This window comes from Aegilops tauschii, chromosome 6, assembly GCF_002575655.3.
Source record: "Aegilops tauschii subsp. strangulata cultivar AL8/78 chromosome 6, Aet v6.0, whole genome shotgun sequence".
Lineage (NCBI taxonomy): Eukaryota > Viridiplantae > Streptophyta > Magnoliopsida > Poales > Poaceae > Aegilops > Aegilops tauschii.
Window position 1 is genome coordinate 126,397,792 of NC_053040.3, and position 10,142 is coordinate 126,407,933.

Consider the following 10,142-nt stretch of genomic DNA (forward strand, 5'->3'; position numbering starts at 1 on the left):
GCATCTTGAGCTTGAGATAAGCATAGTGTGGCACTGCGTTGAATCTAGAAAACGCGGTTCGTCCGAGCAGTGCATGGTAGCCGCTGCGAAAGGGACGATATCGAAGATTAACTCTTCGCTTCGGAAGTTATCCGGAGAACCAAAGACCACCTCCAGCGTGATTGAGCCCGTACAACGGGCCTCTATGCCTGGTATGACTCCTTTAAAGGTAGTCGTTGTGGGTTTGATTCGTGAGGGGTTAATACCCATCTTCCGCACTGTATCCTAATAGAGCAGGTTGAGGCTGCTACCACCATCCATTAGGACTCGTGTTAGGTGAAATCCGTCGATGATTGGGTCGAGGACCAGTGCGGCCGAACCGCCATGGCGGATACTAGTTGGGTGATCTCGACGATCGAAGGTGATCGGGAATGACAACCACATATTGAATTTTGGGGCGACTGGCTCTACCGCGTAGACGTCCCTGAGTGCTCACTTATGCTCCCTTTTGGGGATGTCTGTAGCGTATATCATGTTCACCGTTTTGATTTGAGGGGGAAATTTCTTCTGCCCCCCAGTGTTCAGCTGCCAGGTCTCTTCGTCCTCGTCCTCACTTTGTGATCCCTTTTCTTTGCTCTCGGCATTTAACTTGCCAGCTTGTTTGAAAACCCAACAATCTCTGTTGGTATGATTGGCTTGTTTGTCTGGGGTGCCATGTATCTGGCACGGACGATCAAGTATGCGGTCCAAGATGGATGGTCCCTCATTGTTCCTTTTGTAGGGCTTCTTCCGTTGGCCAGACTTGGAGCCGCTGAATCCGGCGTGAACTGCCGTGTCATCGGTGTTGTCGCCATTACTTCGGCGTTTGTGTTTATTGCGCCGGAGTTTGCCGGTGCTGTTTTTGGCCTCGGAGGGGCCTGCCTCGTTGGCTGTGTTTGTACTACGAGCCAGCCAACTATCTTCACCCACGCAAAAGCGGGCCATGAGTGCCGTGAGTGCTGCCATGGATTTCGGCTTTTCTTGGTCGAGGTGGCGGGCGAGCCATTCGTCGCGGATGCTGTGTTTGAAGGCCGCTAGGGCTTCAGCATCCGGACAGTCAACGATCTGGTTCTTTTTGGTTAGGAACCTAGTCCAGAATTTTCTGGCTGATTCTCCAGGTTGTTGAACTATATGACTTAGGTCAATGGCGTCTGGTGGCCGGACATAAGTGCCTTGGAAGTTGTCAAGAAAAGCTTCTTCCAAGTCCTCCCAACTGCCGATGGAATTTTCAGGCAGGCTATTTAGCCAATGTCTGGCTGGCCCTTTTAATTTTAGTGGGAGGTATTTGATGGCGTGGAGGTCATCTCCTCGAGCCATATGTATGTGGAGAATAAAATCTTCGATCCATACAGCGGGATCGGTTTTTCCGTCGTATGATTTGATATTGACGGGCTTGAACCCCTCGGGGAATTCGTGATCTAGTACTTCGTCTGTGAAGCAGAGAGGGTGTGCGGCGCCTCTATATCGGGCTGCGTCACGGCGCACCTCTGATGAAGTCCGTCTGTGGTTATCGGCCCGGGCGTGACTAGGTTTGTCACGTCCGAATAGGTAGCCGTCATCCTGAGTTGGAAAGCGTGCTCGCGATCCGTAGATTGATCTGGTGTGTCCTGCTCTACTGTCCAGTTCCTGCCGAAGGTCGTATGTATAGTCCCGAGCTGTTTTGTCTCTGTTTTTGTGGGGCGGTGGGGCGTTCTGCTGTTCGGCATGAGTTGTCATTTTGTCCCGACCGCGGGGTGGTCGGTCCGCCGCACTGTCCCGACCATGCGGTGGCCGTTTCGTATTGCGCGAGGGAGGTATGGGATCTGGTGCCTCCTCATCGAACTGAGTAGCAGTCTGCGCTTCGGGTAACTCTTGGTTGGGCGCTTGAGGCCGTATTCTTCGGCTGCCAGGACATCGGTCCATCTGTCAATGAGTAGGTCTTGATCGGCTTGGAGCTGCTGCTGCTTTTTCTTCAGGCTTCTTGCAGTAGCTATTAGCTGGCGCTTGAAGCGCTCCTGCTCGAGGGGTGCCTCAGGCACGATGAAATCCTCGCTGCCGAGGCTCTCCTTATCCTCGGAGACTGGACGATAACTATCGTCATCCGGGTCATTGGGCGTGGCCTGTTTATCAGGGTTAACTTGCCCGTTGTCTTGTTCCGCCTGTTCGGATGTAGCTCCAACAGGGTCTTCATTGTTTTCGGCGTCGCCCGGAGTACTATTTTCTCTGGTGCCAGTGTTGCCATCTTTTGCGCGACGGGGCTTATAACGGCGTTTAGGGCGCCGACGCTTGGACTGCGTCTCAGAAGGTTTATTCGCAACTGGATCTTCTTTGTCATTGTCGCTAGTTTTTTTAGGTGTGTCAACCATGTACACATCGTATGAAGAGGTGGCCGTCCAACGTCCAGTGAATGGTGGGTCTTGGCCTTGCTCCTTGTCGGCATCGTCGTCCATACCGTCGATGTCTTCGGAGCCATAATCAAGCACGTCGATTAAGTCATCGACAGTGGCTATGAAGTGGGTGGCAGGTGGGAAGCAAAATTCCCCATCATCAGCTTCTAGCTCGAACCGAACATAGTTCGGCTGTGAGTCCTTCTCCAAGGCCAAATTCTTTAAAGATTTTAGCACATCACCCAAAGGTGAGTGCTGGAAGATGTCTGCGACGCTGAATTCAAAAATCGATAACTGATCCAGCTCGGTGTCCGCAGGCGTACATGGTCCGGAACTTATAGCCGGAAACGAGTCCGGAGTTCCGTTGACGCAGATATTGCAGGGTGTCGAGTCTGTGTGCGGCTCCAACACCGCGGACTCTGTGGCCTCGGATGGCACGATCCGCTCCGGCTCTGAGGCCGTTGCAGCAACAGGAACCATCTCCTGGATGCGAGCCAATGACAGATTTAAGTCATGCTCATCGGAGCGAGGGGGAGCGATCGTCGCGGTCTCGAATCCGTCGAAGATCAAGTCTCCGCGGATGTCCGCAACGTAGTTCAAGCTTCCGAATCTGACCTGATGGCCAGGGGCGTAACTATCGATCTGCTCCAGATGGCCAAGCGAGTTGGCCCCCAGTATGAAGCCGTCGAACACGAAGATCTGTCCGGGGAGGAAGGTTTCTCCCTGGACAGCGTCACTATGGACGATCGAAGGGGCCATTGAACCTTTCGTCGACGACACAGTGGAACTCTCAATGAAAGCACCAATGTCGGCGTCAAAACCGGCGGATCTCGGGTAGGGGGTCCCGAACTGTGCGTCTAAGGTCGATGGTTGCAGGAGACGGGGGACACCATGTTTACCCAGGTTCGGGCCCTCTCTATGGAGGTAATACCCTACTTCCTGCTTGATTGATCTTGATGAATATGAGTGTTACAAGAGTTGATCTACCACGAGATCGTAATGGCTAAACCCGAGAGGCCTAGCCTATATGACTATGGTAATGAGTGTCGCTCATCCGGACTACACCCTCCGGTTTATATAGACACCGGAGGGATCTAGGGTTACATAGAGTCGGTTACATAGGAAGGAATCTACATAGTTGATCGCCAAGCTTGCCTTCCACGCCAAGAAGAGTCCTATCCGGACACGGATACAGTCTTCGGCCTTCATGTCTTCATAGCTCATCAGTCCGGCCCATGGATAACAGGCCGGACGCCCGAGGACCCCTTAGTCCAGGACTCCCTCAACGACGCAACAAGCACAAGCGTCGAGTCAATAATGACAGTGCCGAAGATACGGCGGTCAACGCTGGATTTAGTGGTCCTAAACCCAACCAACGAAAGAAGCCGTTCAAGGGAAATGGAGATGGTCCATCCAGTTTGGACAGAATACTCGATCGGCCCTGCTAGATTCATGGTACCCCCGATAAGCCTGCCAATCATACCAACAGAAACTGTTGGGTTTTCAAACAGGCCGGCAAACTTAACGCCGAACATAAGGGGAAAGGGCCGCCCAGCGAGGACGATGACGAAGAGCCTCGTCAATTGAGCACAGGGGGACAGAAGAAATTTCCCCCCGAGGTAAAGATAGTAAATATGATATATGTCACATATATCCCTAAGAGGGAGCGCAAACGCGCATTACGGGACGTCTACGCCATAGAGCCGGTCGTCCCAAAATTCAACCCATGGTCGGCTTGCCCGATCACCTTCGATCGAAAGGACCACCCAACCAGTATCTATCATGGAGGTTCGGCAGCTCTGGTCCTTGATCCAATCATCGACAGATTTCACCTCACGCGAGTCCTCATGGACGGCGGCAGCAGTCTCAACCTACTTTACCAAGACACTGTCTGCAAAATGGGCATTGATCCATCAAGAATCAAGCTCACTAAAACTACCTTTAAAGGAGTAATACCAGGCCCGCTGCACAAGCTCAATCACATTGGAAGTCGTCTTCGGTTCGCCAGACAACTTCCTAAGAGAAGACTTGATCTTCAACATCGTCCCTTTCCGAAGTGGCTACCACGCACTGCTCGGACGAACCGCGTTCGCTCGCTTCAACGCGGTCCCGCACTACGCTTATACAAAGCTCAAGATGCCCGGTCCACGTGGCGTCATTACAATCAACGGAAACATGGAACGCTCCCTCCGTACTGAGGAGCATACCGCGGCCATCACGGCCGAAGTACAAAGCGGCCCTCTCAAGCCGCACACCTCATCGGCTGTTAAGCCGCCAGGCTCTATTACACAAGGCCAACCAATTCCGCATGCTGACAGCTCGGCAATTCCAGAGCTGGATTAGCAGTTTCGCCTCCGCCGATCGCCATGTGCATCCACGAAATACGTACCGCGCATGCATAATTATGCACTCAAAATACCTTGGGCATCCATGCAGGCACAATACGGGCAGGCCTATAGTATGGTTCGACCCTATACGACCTTCCCCTTTCTTTAATTATTTTTTCTCTCTTTTACCTTAGGCGAAAGCGGCACAGACGTGCGGCAGGAAGGTGCAAAGGATTTTGTAAACCACAACTTCACTTAAGAACCTACATATAGCTTTTCCCCTTAGTCTTAGACCCCCGGCATGTAAAATGTCTTTGGTGATTATGGTACCCTCTGTAAGATTACGTTTTGACGTATCAATCAGATTCCAGTGAACAAAATTCTTATTCGGCATCGTCTTTATTTATAGACTTTATTCCGTCTCTTTAGTTGTGTCACGCACACACCTCGGCACAAATTGCCAAGGGCTTTATATGGCAACACAAGTGTTGGCAAACAAAAGTCCGAACAGCTTTATAGCACAATTCGGCTTCCCGACCTCGGCACTATATGCACCGGCTCCGAAGCATGTCTTTGGTCAATAGTTGGGTTGCCCGCCTCCTGTGTTTGCTACCTTACGTTCCATTTGATCGGCTAGGGTAGTAAAGGGAGAACTACTGCGATTGTGTTTCTGGTTCGTCCGGTTAAGCACCTCAGTAGAGAAAGCCGAAAACTGACTATCATGATGCGGCGAGAGCTGGTCAGCCACTCGGCGACTTATTAAAATCTTTAGCAATTTTTTCTGTATTACACGAAGGACTGTTTTCCGCTCACATATGTAGCGCATCCGCATTGGGATAGCCGCGTACGTACTAGGGGCTATCTCGTAGACCCATCGTCAAACTCCTATGGCTAAGTGAGAGCGATAAAGCCCCATAGTCCGATTGCCTGGTTCACCGCACTGACACCTCCTTTATGGACCAAGACGTTGGATCAAGTGTGAACACGTGCTATTCTGAACACCCCCGTAGTATCTATGTGGGGGTTAAAGCCGATGACTGGAAAACTCTTAGGAATACAAATACGGCCGCACAGGACGATAAAACTTTCAGATAAAAACGCATACCTCGAAGCCTGTTAGTAGGCTCATGAAGGCTTCATTCAGCCCACTTTTGGCGGACTGAATCTTCTCAAACACCATACCCATGAAGGTACGGTGCTCCTCCATGACACACGCACTCTGCAGTACGTCCATCAGGGTATTCGGCGCCTCCGGGTTCATGGAGGTCGCCGTAGTATTAGGCGTCCCCCCTCCCTTGAAGGAGGCCGCTCACCCGACTCCGGATCCGTCTCCGAAGCGGTATCCGGCTGGGGGCCGGACAGTCCGGGGCCCCCATCATTGGTCTTCACGGGGGCCGCACCTCCTATGCCCTCAACGACCGAGGCGTTCCCCTCTGATGCCGTATTGATGGTCCCCTGTACCTCTCGGCGATCTGGAGAAATCCTCCGGGATGACACCTCAATGTCGTCCGCCCTTGGGGGCGAGGAAGCTTATGGTGGTGTCTCACTCTCCATCATCTCCGGCGGTAGATCCCCCGATGACGATGATACTTGAGGGAGATCGCAGCCGGACTGAAACACGTAATTTGACATTATTCTCTCAATTCGCAAAAGGATTGAAAATACGGGAAAGCATCCTTAGGTACTTACGATGCGGCAATAGGCTTGGTCCGGGGGCTGTGCTTGGGGATGGCTTCGGCGTCCGAATTCGAGTCGTCCGAAAAGGATGTCCTTCCCCTCTTGGACGCTCCCTCCTCCGGATCCGCGGAGGCTTCCCTCTTTTTCCCTCTGAGGGAAGGGCTCTCTTCTTCCTCCTCCCTCTCCTCCTCGTCTTCGTCTTTGTCTTCCTCATGGGAGGAAGGAGCCTCGGTCTCTCCAGACGCAGCACCCGAAGTACCTTCATGGTGTAGGCCATCTTCGGCCTCCTTGCCCTTCTTCTTCTTTTCTTTCTTTGCCGGCGCCTGGTAGGGCACCGGGACCAGCATCCTCATTAACAGAGGTTCGGCTGAGTCTTCGGGGAGTGGAGCCGGACATCTGATCTGCTTCGCTTTCTTTATCCAGGCCTGTTCAAAAGGCGGAATTTTCAGTACCCCTCCCTAAAGATTGACGAACTAGGTAATGTTCGCAAATATAACACTTACTGGGGAGGCCGGATTGTTGCAGTCGAGGCTGGTGTCGTCAGATGTCCGTGGCCACGTCTTCTGTTTCTTGAAGAGCAGCAGCATGGTAGTGCCAAAGAATCGCTGCAGGGTCTGCATGGAGTTTCTTCATGCGCTTTACACCAATATGACCTAAACGGTAGTGCCACAAGTATGTTGCACTGTCATTATCAACTTTGCATATTTTGGCATCTATATTATGAATATGTGTATTACTATGATCGAGATTCAATAAACCATTCACCTTGGGTGTATGACCAATGAAGGTTTTATTCATGTAAACAGAATAACAATTATTCTTTGACTTAAATGAATAATCGTATTGCAATAAACATGATCCAATCATATTATGCTCAACGCAAACACCAAATAACATTTATTTTAGGTTCAACACTAATCCAGAAGGTAAAGGGAGTGTGCGATGGTGATCTTATCAACCTTGGAATCACTTCCAACACACATTGTCACCTTACCCTCAACTAGTCTCTGTTCATTTTGTAACTCCTGTTTCAAGTTACTAATCATAGCAACTGAACCAGTATCAAATACCCAGGGGCTACTATGAACACTAGTAAAGTACACATCAATAACATGTATATCATATATACTTTTGTTCACTTTGCCATCCTTCTTATCCGTCAAGTATTTGGGGCAGTTCGGCTTCTAGTGACCATTTCCTTTGCAGTAGAAGCACTTAGTTTCAGACTTGGGTCTAGCTTTGGGTTCCTTCATGGGAGTGGCAACTTGCTTGCCATTCTTCTTGAAGTTCCCTTTCTTTCCCTTGCCCTTTTACTTGAAACTAGTGGTCTTGTCAACCATCAACACTTGATGCTTTTTCTTGATTTCTACCTTCACCGATTTCAGTATCGCGAAGAGCTCGAGAATCGTTTTCGTCATCCCTTGCATATTATAGTTCATCACGAAGTTCTAGTAACTTGGTGATAGTGACTAGAGAACACTATCAATCACTATATTATCTGGAAGATTAACTCCCACTTGATTCAAGCGATTGTAGTGCCCAGACATTCTAAGCACATGCTCACTAGCTGAGCAATTCTCCTCCATCTTATAGGCAAAGTACTTGTCAGAGGTCTCACACCTCTCGACACGGGCATGAGTCTGAAATACTAATTTCTGTTGGGGAACGCAGTAATTTCAAAAAAAATCCTACGCAGATGCAAGATCCGTCTAGATGATGCATAGCAACGAGCGGGGAGAGTGTGTCCACATTCCTCGTAGACCGAAAGGGGAAGCGTTAAGTAACGCGGTTGATGTAGTCGAACGTCTTCGCAATCCAACCGATCAAGTACCGTACGCACGGCACCTCCGCGATCTGCACACGTTCAGCTCGGTGACGTCCCTCGTACTCTTGATCCAGCTGAGGCCGAGGGAGAGTTTTGTCAACACAACGGCGTGGTGACGGTGATGATGAAGTTACCGACGCAGGGCTTCTCCTAAGCTCTACAACGATATGACCGAGGTGGAAATATGTGGAGGGGGGCACCGCACACGGCTAAGACAACTGTCAACTTGTGTGTCTATGGGGTGCCCCCTTCCCCCATATATAAAGGAGGGGAGGAGGGGTCCGGCCAGCCCTTCATGGTGCGCCCCAAGGGGGGATTCCTACTCCTACCAGGAGTAGGTTTCCCAACTTTCCTAGTCCTAATAGGAGGGGGAAGGAAGGGGAAGAGGAGAGGAAGGAAAGGGGTCCGACCCCCTTCCTAATTCGGATTGGGCTTGGGGGGCGCGGCCCCACCTCTTGGCCGCCTCCTCTCTCTCCCACAAAAGCCCATGTAGGCCCATATAGCCCCCCGGGGGTTCCGGTAACCCCTCGGTACTCCGGTATATGCCCGAACTCATCTGAAACCATTCCTGTGTCCAAACATAACCTTCCAATATATCAGTCTTCATGTATCAACCATTTTGAGACTCCTCGTCATGTCCGTGATCACATCCGGGACTCTGAACTACCTTCGGTACATCAAAACACATAAACTCATAATACCGACAGTCATCGAACGTTAAGCGTGCGGACCCTACGGGTTCGAGAACTATGTAGACATGACCGAGACTCACTTCCGGTCAATAACCAATAGCGGAACCTGGATGCTCATATTGGTTCCTACATATTCTATGAAGATCTTTGTCGGTCAAACCGCATAACAACATACGTTGTTCCCTTTGTCATCGGTATGTTACTTGCCCGAGATTCGATCGTCGGTATCCTCATACCTTGTTCAATCTCGTTACCGGCAAGTCTCTTTTCTCGTCCCGTAATGCATCATCTCGTAACTAACTCATTAGTCACATTGCTTCCAAGGCTTATAGTGATGTGCATTACCGAGAGGGCCTAGAGATACCTCTCCGACAATCGGAGTGACAAATCCTAATCTTGATCTATGCCAACTCAACAAACACCATCGGAGACACCTGTAGAGCATCTTTATAATCACCCAGTTACGTTGTGACGTTTGATAGCACACTAAGTGTTCCTCTGTATTCGGGAGTTGTATAATCTCATAGTCATAGGAACATGTATAAGTTATGAAGAAAGCAATAGCAATAAACTAAACGATCATAGTGCTAAGCTAACGGATGGGTCAAGTCAATCACATCATTCTCTAATGATGTGATCCCATTTATCAAATGACAACTCATGTCTGTGGCTAGGAAACTTAACCATCTTTGATTAACGAGCTAGTCAAGTAGAGGCATACTAGTGACACTCTGTTTTGTCTATGTATTCACACATGTACTAAGTTTCCGGTTAATACAATTCTAGCATGAATAATAAACATTTATCATGATATAAGGAAATATAAATAAAAACTTTATTATTGCCTCTAGGGCATATTCCCTTTAGTCTCCCACTTGCACTAGAGTCAGTAATCTAGTTTGCATCGTCATGTGATTTCACACAAATATTTCACATCTTTATGTGATTAGTTCACATCTCCATGTGACTAATACCCAACAGGTTTACTATTTTTAATAATCTAGTTCACATCGCTATATGATTAACACACAAAGAGTGATCATGTTTTGCTTGTGAGAGAAGTTTAGTCAATGGGTCTGCCAGATTCAGAGGCGTATGTACTTTGCAAATTTCTATGTCTACAATGCTCTGCACGGAGCTACTCTAGCTAATTGCTCCCACTTTCAATATGTATCCAGATTGAGACTTAGAGTCGGATCAGTGTCAAAGCTTGCATCGGCGTAACTCTTTACGACGA